We start from the raw sequence: 12451 nt of genomic DNA, 5'->3' as shown, positions 1-12451 counted from the left end.
CTGTAAGCCCGACTACGTCGGAGCAGAAGAGCAAACGCTCCAAGAAAAGCATCGGAAGCAAGCACTTGGCGCTCCACTCATAAACATTCCCCCCGGTCGAATCTTGGAATTCACAAAGGTCTTAAGTGATCTCCTCTACACGCACATCCTACACAGGCCAGAGATCATCCCTGAGCCGGTGATACGTGCCAACATGCTCGCCGACTTGCAGCGGAAGGTGCTCGATTTCCTGTCTCTGGCCAGATGGTGGCAGATCTTTCAGGCCAGCGACCTTGCCGACAATATGAGACACGCCATACTGGGCACTAAGCCCAGGGCCAAGAAACCTTTGGCAATTGCTGCACCGCCTGCCCCCGTATCCGTGACGAAAAGTCGTGATGACTCTGCACGGCGAGCGCGGAACAAAAAAACAAAGTCTGCGTCAAGGTGTACTTGGAGAAGCTGGTTACGCGGATCTTCAAGAAGGCGAAGGTTACCTGGACCATTTCAAACGTCCAGGACATCATCCAGCGCCTTCTTAAACGAACGTGTGCCGAAGTTGAAAGTCTTGATTTCGATTCCAGCCCGAAAACATTGGAAAACCTCGAAAAAGCCATTTGCCGGGACCTGATTAAGAAGTGGGGCAATGCGACGTTGGTGCTGGTGTCCTTGAAAGTGGATCAACCGGCATTCGGCTATCAAATGTCTTGAATGTGTCATTCATCTTGAAGGAAAAATTTACTTTTTCCTTCAGAATGAATGCGAGGGCTTGAGCTCTCAGTGCCACCTCGGTAGTCAGTGTTGTCTGCTGTTGTGGAACGCACGGGTTCGATCTGGGTGATCCAGTTCTCCCACAATCAGTGCATAATAATGAACATCTAATTAAATAAGATAAATAATAATATAAATAAATAATATGAATTCATTTCTGATCATTTCTCTCATCATTTGCTGTAAATATTCAACTCAGACTGAAGTTCTGCTGATTCAGTGAATTTGTATAAAGTACAAAAATAAATACAAAGAAAAGTGTGTTTTGCAACAGTATTTTTTCTTATTAAAACGACTTGCATCAGCCTTAAAGTTATAGTCATAACCGATCAGTCATACTGCATATTTTAATGAGTTTACCTGCCTGATTGTAAACATGTAGAGAATGATTGGAAAGGAGAATCAGGCTTCTCGTGTGTATTAGCCCACACAGTCTGTAAATAGTTATTAATATTTAAAACCACGCCTATTCCTGACCGATCAGAACTGTTGTAATTAAAGATCATTAGACCTTATTTATTATGTTTATATATTTATTTATTGACACCTTCACTGTAAGGTGTATGAAGACATATCACAATGATGGTGTATTGTTTTACTAGAAACATAAATGCACTCTTATTCAATGAAAATAAACAAGGTTATTTTAACAGCGGGGATGTGTGTTTTTAAGTGTAAAGATAACTCATACATTAGTTCATTCAATAAGCCTATAAATGTGGGGGATACCACTGCTGCCCACACACATTCTGCAGGCAGGTTCAGGTGAGTTTACTAGGTCAACAAGTGACTGTGAAAGAGATGGAAAGCATCTCCCTCACTCAAGGTGGAAAGAACACACAGTGACGGTGTAAAGTTGGACAAAACAATCTAATACAGGAAGTGATTATGCTGATGTTGTGCTTTTATTATGTTGTGCTTTTATTTTATAATGCAGCGAGGGCCCAAATGAGAGCTTAGCGTGTATGTGTGCACATGTGTGTGTGTTTTTGCATGTGTGTGCGTGTGTGTGTGTGTGTGTGTGTGTGTTACTAAATACTGGATCATTTCAGTCAACACTGACAGCTGTGCATGTAAACCAGAGAGTTTTGCACATTCTATAACAAAAACAATTTTTTTCCTAATATGCAACGCATATTAAATACCAGCCCCTAGTTCTGCTGCTATAGGCCTAGACTGCCGGGGGACTTCCTATGACACACTGAGCTCCTCTCTCCTTCTGGATATATTCATGTCCCATTCATTTTTACTAACTTCATTTCTTCCCCGGAGTCCTTGTGCTTTCTTGTCTCACAGGTAACCATGGAGCGGGGTTACACCTGGAGCGAGGTTACACCTGGAGCGGGGTTACACCTGGATTGGCATTACACCTGGAGCAGGGTTACACCTGGATCGGGGTTACACCTGGAGCGGGGTTACACCTGGATTGGCATTACACTTGGAGCGGGGTATACCTGGATCCGGGTTACACCTGGATTGGCATTACACTTGGAGCAGGGTTATACCTGGAGCGGGGTAACACCTGGAGCGGGGTTACACCTGGTTTGGCATTACACTTGGAGCGGGGTATACCTGGATCCGGGTTACACCTGGATTGGCATTACACTTGGAGCAGGGTATACCTGGATCGGGGTTATACCTGGAGCGGGGTTACACCTGGTTTGGCATTACACTTGGAGCGGGGTATACCTGGAGCGGGGTTACACCTGAATTGGCATTACACTTGGAGCGGGGTTATACCTGGAGCGGGGTAACACCTGGAGCGGGGTTACACCTGGTTTGGCATTACACTTGGAGCGGGGTATACCTGGATCCGGGTTACACCTGGATTGGCATTACACTTGGAGCGGGGTATACCTGGATCGGGGTTATACCTGGAGCGGGGTTACACCTGGTTTGGCATTACACTTGGAGCGGGGTATACCTGGAGCGGGGTTACACCTGGATTGGCATTACACTTGGAGCGGGGTTATACCTGGAGCGGGGTAACACCTGGAGCGGGGTTACACCTGGTTTGGCATTACACTTGGAGCGGGGTTATACCTGGAGCGGGGTTACACCTGGATTGGCATTACACCTGGAGCGGGGTTACACCTGGATTGGCATTACACCTGGAGCGGGGTTACACCTGGAGCGGTGTTACACCTGGAGTGGGGTTACACCTGGATTGGCATTGCACCTGGAGCGGGGTTACACCTGCTGCTGCGTCTGCTGCCTGCTTGACACCAACTGCTACCATCATCAATTAATTCCGTCTGTACGAGGGACTACCAAGGCTAAGTGACAAAGTGGTAGCCTGGAGAATGAGACTTCTTGGTCACTGCCAAAGACATCAAGAACTCCCAGTAAGCATGCTGATGCTGCGGGAACCAACGCATGGGCATCAATCACAGGGACGTCCCACACCAACATACATGGACGTACTGAGGAGAGATCCTGGACAGTCCTGGCGAGCTAGCCAGATGTATGGAGGACTGAGAAAGCTGGAAGCTCCGCTGGAAAGCCCATCTGAGGACGACCCAATGATATTAATTCCGATAGTTGTATTATCACTCTTTTAAATCCACTGCTATTGATTTTTGTTATCAGTCCTACTTGTATTAGTTATTACAGCTGCTGTGCTATTATTGTGGTTGCTGTGCTCTCTCTCTCTCTCTCTCTCTCTCTCTCTCTCTCTCTCTCAACCCAACCGGTCGCGGCAGATGGCCGCCCACCCAGAGCCCGGTTCTGCTCTAGGTTTCTACCAGCTAAACGGGGAGTATCCCTGGCCACAGCGCACTCCAGTGCAATGCTCTTGTTGGGATCTCTTGTTGGGTCTCTAAACTATAGAGTACGGTCTAGACCTGCTCTATATAAAAAGGGTCTCAGGATAACTTCTGTTATGATTTGACGCTATTTAAAAATAAATTGAATTGAATTGAATTGAATTGAATTGAATTGAATGAATCTGGATATTTGGATCTCAATATTTGAAGTCATCTTTGCATAAATGTATGGTTCAGTGGTAGTGTTGAAACTGTTATCTCTCCCGATAATGTGCAAGGCAGAAGGGTGACCAGATCCCAACAAACCAAATGTGGGACAAAGAGTATGTTTGTGTGGGACAATGTGGGACAATGTGGGACAATGTGGGACAATGTGGGACACGTTACCGAGGCTGAGAGGTAGTCTACAGTTTAGATATAATATCTATCTAATTTAAATAATAAACATGTCTATTCTGCCCCTTATCTCGTAACATCTCTATGTTTTAGTGCCTGAATGCATCCAGAGATCGGCACATCTCTTCTCTCTTTTCGAGCCACACGTTTCTTGTGAGACTCACATGAACTGTGTCGCTTCCTGTCGTATTCCCCCTCAGTGTGAAACTGAACAATAACTGGCAAATTTCACAAAACACTCTGAGAATCTCCTTCCAGCGGCTTCTAAATACTTCCAACAGTTGTTGTAGCTGCTCTTCCTTTCCTTTGTGCTAGTTTCCATCATGTTTCTCCTAAATCTGCAGAGCTCGGGACTTTGCTGTGACTCACCATCTTCTCCGTTGGGCTTTAGCGTAGCAAAGACGGTGGAACAATAACCTGAACTTGACCCACGTGTGCTCAGTTTGACAGCAAACACAGCGCCGTGAAGATGACAGCCTTCCTGCTTTCTTCACAGCCAACAGGACAAAAGACCGATTTTTAAAAAGCGTCTGTCCTGCAATGGTTTGACTTTTGAAAACTAGAGCCGATGAAAATGTGGGACATCGTCTCAATATGTGGGATGTGGGACAAGGGATGAAAATGCTGTGCAGTCCCTTGTAAAGTGGGACACCTGGTCACCCTATTCTAACGTCATGTAGTCAGTACTGACTGCAATGTAAACACATGGTGAATAGGCTACGTTCATAGCTAGTGATGTAGAATAGAAAGGAAGAGAGACCGCTGATGGTGGGCAGAAGGGGAGGTAGATGGGTCCAACAAACACAGGACTTTCTACCAGGAGACCAGTGTTTGAGAGTTTTGTTTTGCAAGTGATATTTGTGTGTGATATATTTTTTAGTGACGTGTTTTCCGTACTTATATTACGTCATTTACTTATATTACAGAGTGAACGTACTTATTTTAAGCCCAATCATGAGTTTTTTCCTAAACCTAACTAAGTGGTTTTGTTGCCTATTATAATTATTAGGCTCTGTTGGAAGTGGAAGAGATCACCTCTGGGTATTTTTACAGTGTCAGCCTGCACTAAGCTTCTCACCCTGAAACAGAAGCCTGCTCTGACAGGCGGGCTCTGCAGTCCCACAGGTCTAATGTCCGCAACCTGGGTGTCATCCTGGACCCAACACTATCATTCCAGTCTCATATCAGGTTCATCACCAAATCCGCCTTCTTCCACCTCAAAAATATCTCACGTCTCCGGCAATCACTCTCTGACTCTGTGGCAGAAACCCTCATCCACGCTTTCGTCACCTCCCGTTTGGACTATTGCAATGGAGTTCTGTCCGGGGTTCCCAGCAAAGCCCTGGACAGGCTCCAGTATGTGCAAAACTCGGCTGCCAGGGTTCTCACCCGCACCAAGCCCTGGCAGCACATCACCCCCACCCTCATCCACCTCCACGGGCTCCCGGTCAAGTCCCGCATCACCTACAAAATCCTCCTCCTCACCTACAAATCCCTCAATGCCCTGGCTCCTCAGTATTTATCTGACCTCCTCCACCCATACACACAGCCCCGGAACCTTAGATCCTCAGGCACGGGTCAGCTCTCCATCCCTCACACAAGAATGCGAACTTTTGGGGACAGAGCCTTCAGTGTGACAGCCCCCACACTTTGGAACTCTCTCCCCATAAAGCTCCGCAACGCACCATCTCTGGATACCTTCAAAAGACTCCTCAAAACTCACCTCTTCACCAAGGCCTATGGCCCCTAGCTTCTGTTACATTTGTTGTGTTTATTTATGTCTTTGTTAAGCGTCCTTGGGTTTCATGAAAGGCGCTATATAAATCCAAGCTATTATTATTATTATTATTATTAATGGGTTGGTTTTGTCCTGCTGAGAGTTTCTCTACAGGGTCGCTCATATAACCCTCACACTGACGGGGCTCTTCCTACGGACCCACCATGGTGAACGGGGGGTTGTATTGACATCTCTGAGTCTCAGGGGACACCAGCAGACACATTCTTGGCCTTTAGATGCAGTTTGAGCCAGAGATACACAACATCCCATCATGTCATTTATAAACCACAAGCTAAACGGCTGCCACGACGGAAATGATCTGTATTTTACCGATTCACAAATGGACAAAGCAGCATTTAGTAACATCGACCTGGAATCATTAATGGTCACTATTAAGGTGATTCCAGGCTATAAAACATTCAGCTGATGATGAATTTGGTGAGTTCATACTGAATGAAAAAGAAAAGGTCTCTGAGTTGTCTGAGTGATTCATTGGTTGCTGACCTGCTATGAACATGGATCTGAGTTAGACACAGCCAATAGAGCAGCATCACTTCAAACATTCGGGGTAGAATCGATTGGTTGAATGATGAGTGAGTCCCTGAGCCGGGGTCAGAGGTGAAGGGTCAGCAAGCAGCCAGGAGGAAGCTGGGAACCAGTGCTTGTTCAGAGATCTCACCTCTCACAAACATGTATAGTTCTAGTTTTACTACCATTTCTTTAGCTGCTGCTCCTGAAGGCAGGACGAAGGAGGATTTATTAGACGTTTTATATACTGTTGAGTAAAGTCCTCTGATCAGATATTTAAAGCCCCCCCCCCAGTGTGAAACTAAAAGTCAACATTGACTTATTTTAATTTACGTATTTATTTTAAGCCTAATCGTTTCACTAAACCTAACCAAGTAGTTTTGTTTTGTTTCAATCCACAAGGTTAACCACATGTTTAAAACTGCGACTGTAATCCTGGAGAAAATCATTTCCCTCGAAATGGAACTGAGAATGCAGTTCAGTTGTATGGGAACGTAATTCAGGAGGAGACAGGGTGGGATATTGAACTTGCATATATCAGGTGGACACAAACATAACTCCAAATAAATACTAATGATGCTCTGAGTCTGCTGAATGTGTAGGGAAATATTTGCTAACATGTTAGCCATATTAACTATATAAGTGGATAATGTCAGGTTCCGCTGCCCTCAAGTGGACAAAAAAAATCACTTAATGCAGCTTAAAAAAAATCTATAGTGCACACGTTAAAAGATTATATATAAAGTGGAAGTGAAGCCCACAAACGCCAAATGTTCCCAGTAGACACACCAAGCTGCATCAGACCTCATCATCATCAAATAGTTCTATCTATTTTCATTTAAAGTCCCAAAAGACAGCTCAAGTTAAGTTCTAATTCTTTCAAATTTGCTTAATAATAATAATAATAATAATAATAATAATAATAATAATAATAATACTGATGCCTTTATAAAGTTGTCTTTTAGAGCTGAAATGACTTTATATCAAATATTTCAAATGCAAACCTTCATGTTTACATATTATTATATAATATATTATATAATATATATATTTGGGGCATGTTTTAACCCATCACTTAGGTTGTAGACCATTTATCTCCATTCCAGTTCATTCAGGCTCGTACATCAGTCCAGACCGTAGCTTCCGTAGTTGTAATTGTAGTTTGAGTCCAGTGTGCCAGATATAGATGAACATATCTTGGCTTGTGCAGTAATTAGTACTTTGATGTGACAGATGAATTGAAACACTCGTGCACACAAACCCTAACAGCTGATGTGTTTGGCAAATATTATTGACAGTGTCGGAGTGACGACGGCAAGTGTGCAGCACGTTGAGTAAAATGGTTGCCACAGCCATTTGTTGATCCATCCGCCTCATCCTTATGCGTTGCCATGGAAACTCCGTGCGCTGTGGTATCACGAGCTGTCCTGTCAACTGACCCAATGAAGGAAGCGCAGGCTGGTATACGCCACACATACAACCATATGGCAGTGTGTGTGCATTGAGGAGCAGTGTGCCACTGTCAACAACAACAGCAAACAGTCCGTTGGGTGTGAATGTTCCTGAGAAGACACCGGCAATACGGCTTGAACACATAGAGGAGGAAACAGATGGACATTAAGGTCTAATGGGTTGCTTTTGGTAAGACCCAAGTGTTTCTCATGCTGCCTGTCTCACAATGTAACATCCTGGTCCAGATGGAGAGGCCAGCAGGACCTCAGAGGAAACCATTGTTCAGAGGATACTTCTATTGGAAAAAATAAGTTCAACACCATTTTGATTGGAAATGAAAATCAGGAGAAACACTCAACTTATTGCATATAGTGATGCAACTTTAATCCATGTGTATACTGTATACCTGTATATACCTGATATAGATGAGTTTAGATGAGTTTACCTGCTTCACTTTGCCTATAGGGAATCATGTGGTCACAGACTTAGGAGAAGTTAGTCTTCTCCCTTTATTTGGGGGCTAGCAGATGAGAAGATAGAGACATGAACGTTTTCATATCTGAATGAAACCACATTGATTCTTAGGCATCACTAACATTGCCATAATCAATATTTCTGAAGAAACAATGGTTCACATCACATGTGGTCATGTGAACTTTATAATTTGGTTCCCTCTCACCGCTCACATCAACTTTGGTTCCAGGCAGCAGGCAGCCGCTTAATAAAAAAACTCTAAATTCCCACAGTTTAGCAGCAACCAGCAGACAGACCCAGTTAGAGAGCAGCTGGTGAACATGGTGGAGCATTTAGCAGCTAAAGAGCTATCAGGAGCTGGTGGAGACCAAAAACAGAGCTAACAGAGAGAGAGCTTGTTTCTGCTGCCTCAAACTTAATGTAGGTTTTAGTTCTCAAAACAAACTGTACAATTTGAGGTCACAAGCTTCATACAAATAGAATCAGCTGCTCTATGTTCACCAGGTAGAAGCTAACTGTATCTGTCTGCTGAGCAGCTGAGCTGTGTGACAAGGGGAACTGTAAAATTGTATGATCATTTTCTGTGGGTTTGTTCTACAAGTGACACCTTTTTGCACAATAAATAGCCATTTAATCCATTCTTGATATAGAAATATTTATTAGTGCTGTAATGGCTCCGTTTTACCAGGTTTGGACCCAAAAGCAGGCTGAGAGTGAATGTGAATGGGCCTGTATATATACTGCAAGGCTAATGGGAGTTCAGGTGATGAGGAATGGGCCTGTGTATATACTGCGAGGCTAATGGGAGTTCAGGTGATGAGGAATGGGCCTGTGTATATACTGCGAGGCTAATGGGAGTTCAGGTGATGAGGAATGGGCCTGTGTATATACTGCGAGGCTAATGGGAGTTCAGGTGATGAGGAATGGGCCTGTGTATATACTGCGAGGCTAATGGGAGTTCAGGTGACGGGGAATGGGCCTGTGTATATACTGCGAGGCTAATGGGAGTTCAGGTGACGAGGAATGGGCCTGTGTATATACTGCAAGGCTAATGGGAGTTCAGGTGATGGGGAATGGCGCTAACAAAGGGTTTACTACAGGATAGGACAGGATGGAGTGGCAGGATCCGTAATGACAGGAGAATTAGTATATTGCAATGGAAGAGAGCAGATAGGAAACATGGAACTAGAATCAGGTTGACGTGACAGAATACCAACAAGAAATCAAGATGGCAACAGCCAAAACGCCAAACTCGAGGCTTCAAAACTGTAGTCCACAAACCGATGGGAATGGCTACGTCCACTTCTTACTGTATATACAGTCTAAGGTCCCAGGAAGTAGCGAGGAACAGGAGTGCAACGCCATTTGGTGCTCCTCCTCATCCAGGTACGACAGCAGCAACAAGCACAAACCTGATGGGACGTTGGATTCTCTTTCTTGCTGTGGGAATAGAGGCGATTGGGAGCCATGGAGGGGAAGTAGGCTAGTAGAAGAGCTGGGAGATTGTTGTATGCCTATTCAACCCACAGCAGTTGTTTGGACCACAAGTGCAGCTTTAAAGATCTCTTTTTAGACCATTTCCTTCTAAAAGTGTAATTAGCTACAGCAATTTGTTTACCTTTGATGGATTATAAAAAATACCATGATTGACACATGTTTGTTCTGCTTTGGCACACTTGACAAACATCATTCTTTATGTGTTCATGTACCATAACCCTACATTACAATTTCTTCAAACAAAACAGAATAAGGCAAATAACTGCAGTCGTATCAAGAAATGATTTGGGAATATTCTCCAGATAAGATTTGATTTAGAAGATTATAAAAATGATCAAAGGCAGAACATGAGTCTGGGATTCAATATGTAGCACAAACTGCAGTATATACTTATTCTACATTCTTATTCTACATCTGTCCCCTTTTTATTACTCCAATTTTCTATATGTTCATCTGGTAAATAGTGTAAACTGATGTAGTTCATATGAGGAGAGGACTTACAAGGGGAAAAAAGAATGAAAGGGCTTTTATCACTATCACAGGACTGCTTAAGTACAACGCTTAGACAAGATAATGATGACAATTAGTGGATACAGTCTTTTCAGGCAACACAAGTCTAAATGATTACAAATCTTCAATAGATTCACACTTAACACTTTAATTTCCACTCTGCTAGGTCTTGTGATCCCTGCTTGTCCCAGAGGAACACCCCACCACCCCCCAGCCCCAGCGGTCTGGTGACCCCACAGGGCAGGCCGGTGGTCCTTGGCCAGTGTTTGTGAAAGGGCCCCAAGCTGCCCTGTACCGTGGCAAATGAGGCGCGTGACTCATCAGACCAAACACGGGATTAGCTGGTAATGATCTGGCAAATGGTTTTGAAATAATAATTATCTGCCCCTGTGCTGGATCCACCCAAAGAGAGAAAAAGAGGGGAGAAAAAGAGGAAGACTATAAGAAATGGCAAGAGGAAGATAGTGGTATAGAATACAGCACTAGAGGAACCAACAAACATGACACTTTTAGATGCACTACTCACATTGCTGGCAGAGCATTTATTTTAAACTGACTTTAAAATACAGCCCTCTTTGTGCAATGTAACAGTAACAGAACACAAGTCTGAGTGGCTCATCTCATGTTGCCATGTTATGGAAGACAGCAAAACATCATCAAAAGCAACTAAACCAAGAAAAATGTTGTCAGCTATTGATTCAGTGTTGTTGATCTTTGCTGCCATCTGCAGGAAGCTGCATAGAAGAACATGTCGCACTGCATGCTGTAGTTATGCTTCATGGGGACCTCACTGATCCTGTGGGGCTCTGGGTGATCGTAGGAAACAAGCAGAATATTACAACACAAATTATATTAAATTATAACACTAAAACAGATACAATGACCTATAAATAATAATAATTAAGAATGAAACAAAAACAGAGAAAGTTAGGAGCTGCCACAGGAGCCACATCAAATCAAATCACATCTATTTGTTGCATACAGTCATACACAGTACAACATGTAGTGAAATTATTTTGTGCCAGAGCTCCAGAAAGCAACTAACAAATAAAAAAATAGAATAGAATATTATTTGTATTTTTCAAAGATAAAACAATATAGCAGTAATTTTCAGAGACATGAAACATGGTGAAATGAACTATGAAACAGTTCCGGTAGAATTGATAAACTCCTATAAAAAACGGTCTCTATGTATAACTAGAATGGCGCTCGGAGAGCGCAGACCTCCCCCCCCCCTCTCTGTGTAGCTTGCGCCATCATCCACGTGTATTTTTTTGTTTATGTTGAGATCAGCTGTACGTAGCGAGGCATCATAAAACACTTCATTCAGACTGGACAAAAACAAAGTAAAACTCACCTAAACCGTCGTTGTTACTCTTTCAAACATTCACCAAGTGAGCTTTGGTCGAATTTAATGAGAAAAAACGCCGAATCCACAGGTGTCCCCCCCTCCCTCCACCCCCTGCTCTTTCTCTGTCCCTCTCTCTGCAGGCAGAAGGAAAGAGGCAGGGTGACGCGTCATGAACGCGTCATCAGTTACACTGCGCATGTCCTAAAGCCTGTGGTGTTACAGGCTGTGCGTAGTTAATAAAATTAAATTCCCGAAGCCGGATCATGATCAGGATCGCCACCAAAATCGAATGGATTGTTCATTGTGCCACACCACACCCCTCCAAAAAATTTAATTCAAATCCATCACGGAGTTTTGGAGTAATCCTCCAAACGGACAAACCAACAAACAAACCAACGCCAGTGAAACCATAACCTCCTCCCTAGGCCTTCGGCCTTGGCAAAGGTAATAATAATGTCAAACCATTTAAATAAACTCATAAAGTCATGCTGGCCAATATGAGCACAACGCTGTTTTTCGGAGTTTCCGACAAAATAATTAAAATGATTTTTAGGTGCAATATTATTTACCAACAATTACTGCTATAAATAAGAACAAATTAACATAATACAGTGTGTTGAGATGATAACATGTGAAGTTGCTCTGCTGTCCATAAAAGGGGATTCTGCCAAGGATGGATGAACTCTCATAGCTTACCAGAACCTCTTTGAGGCCAACTGCAGGTCTTTGTCTATGACACACTGCCTGCAGACCCTCTGACCTAATAATACCTGTCTGCTAATTTAGGAGTTCCCTGCTTGCATACACCAAAAGACCCTAACTCTCTTCAGCTTGACGGTTTCTCCACCTGTAGCATCCACCAGTGGGATCTCTGGTTGCTACGGGTGTTCGTTGCCAAGCCATGACAGGTATGCCAACCTTCTGGTCTTAACTCCAAGCTGCTGCATCATG

This window comes from Sebastes umbrosus, chromosome 11 (assembly GCF_015220745.1).
Source record: "Sebastes umbrosus isolate fSebUmb1 chromosome 11, fSebUmb1.pri, whole genome shotgun sequence".
In the NCBI taxonomy this organism is placed as follows: domain Eukaryota; kingdom Metazoa; phylum Chordata; class Actinopteri; order Perciformes; family Sebastidae; genus Sebastes; species Sebastes umbrosus.
This window is presented reverse-complemented; position numbering follows the sequence as displayed.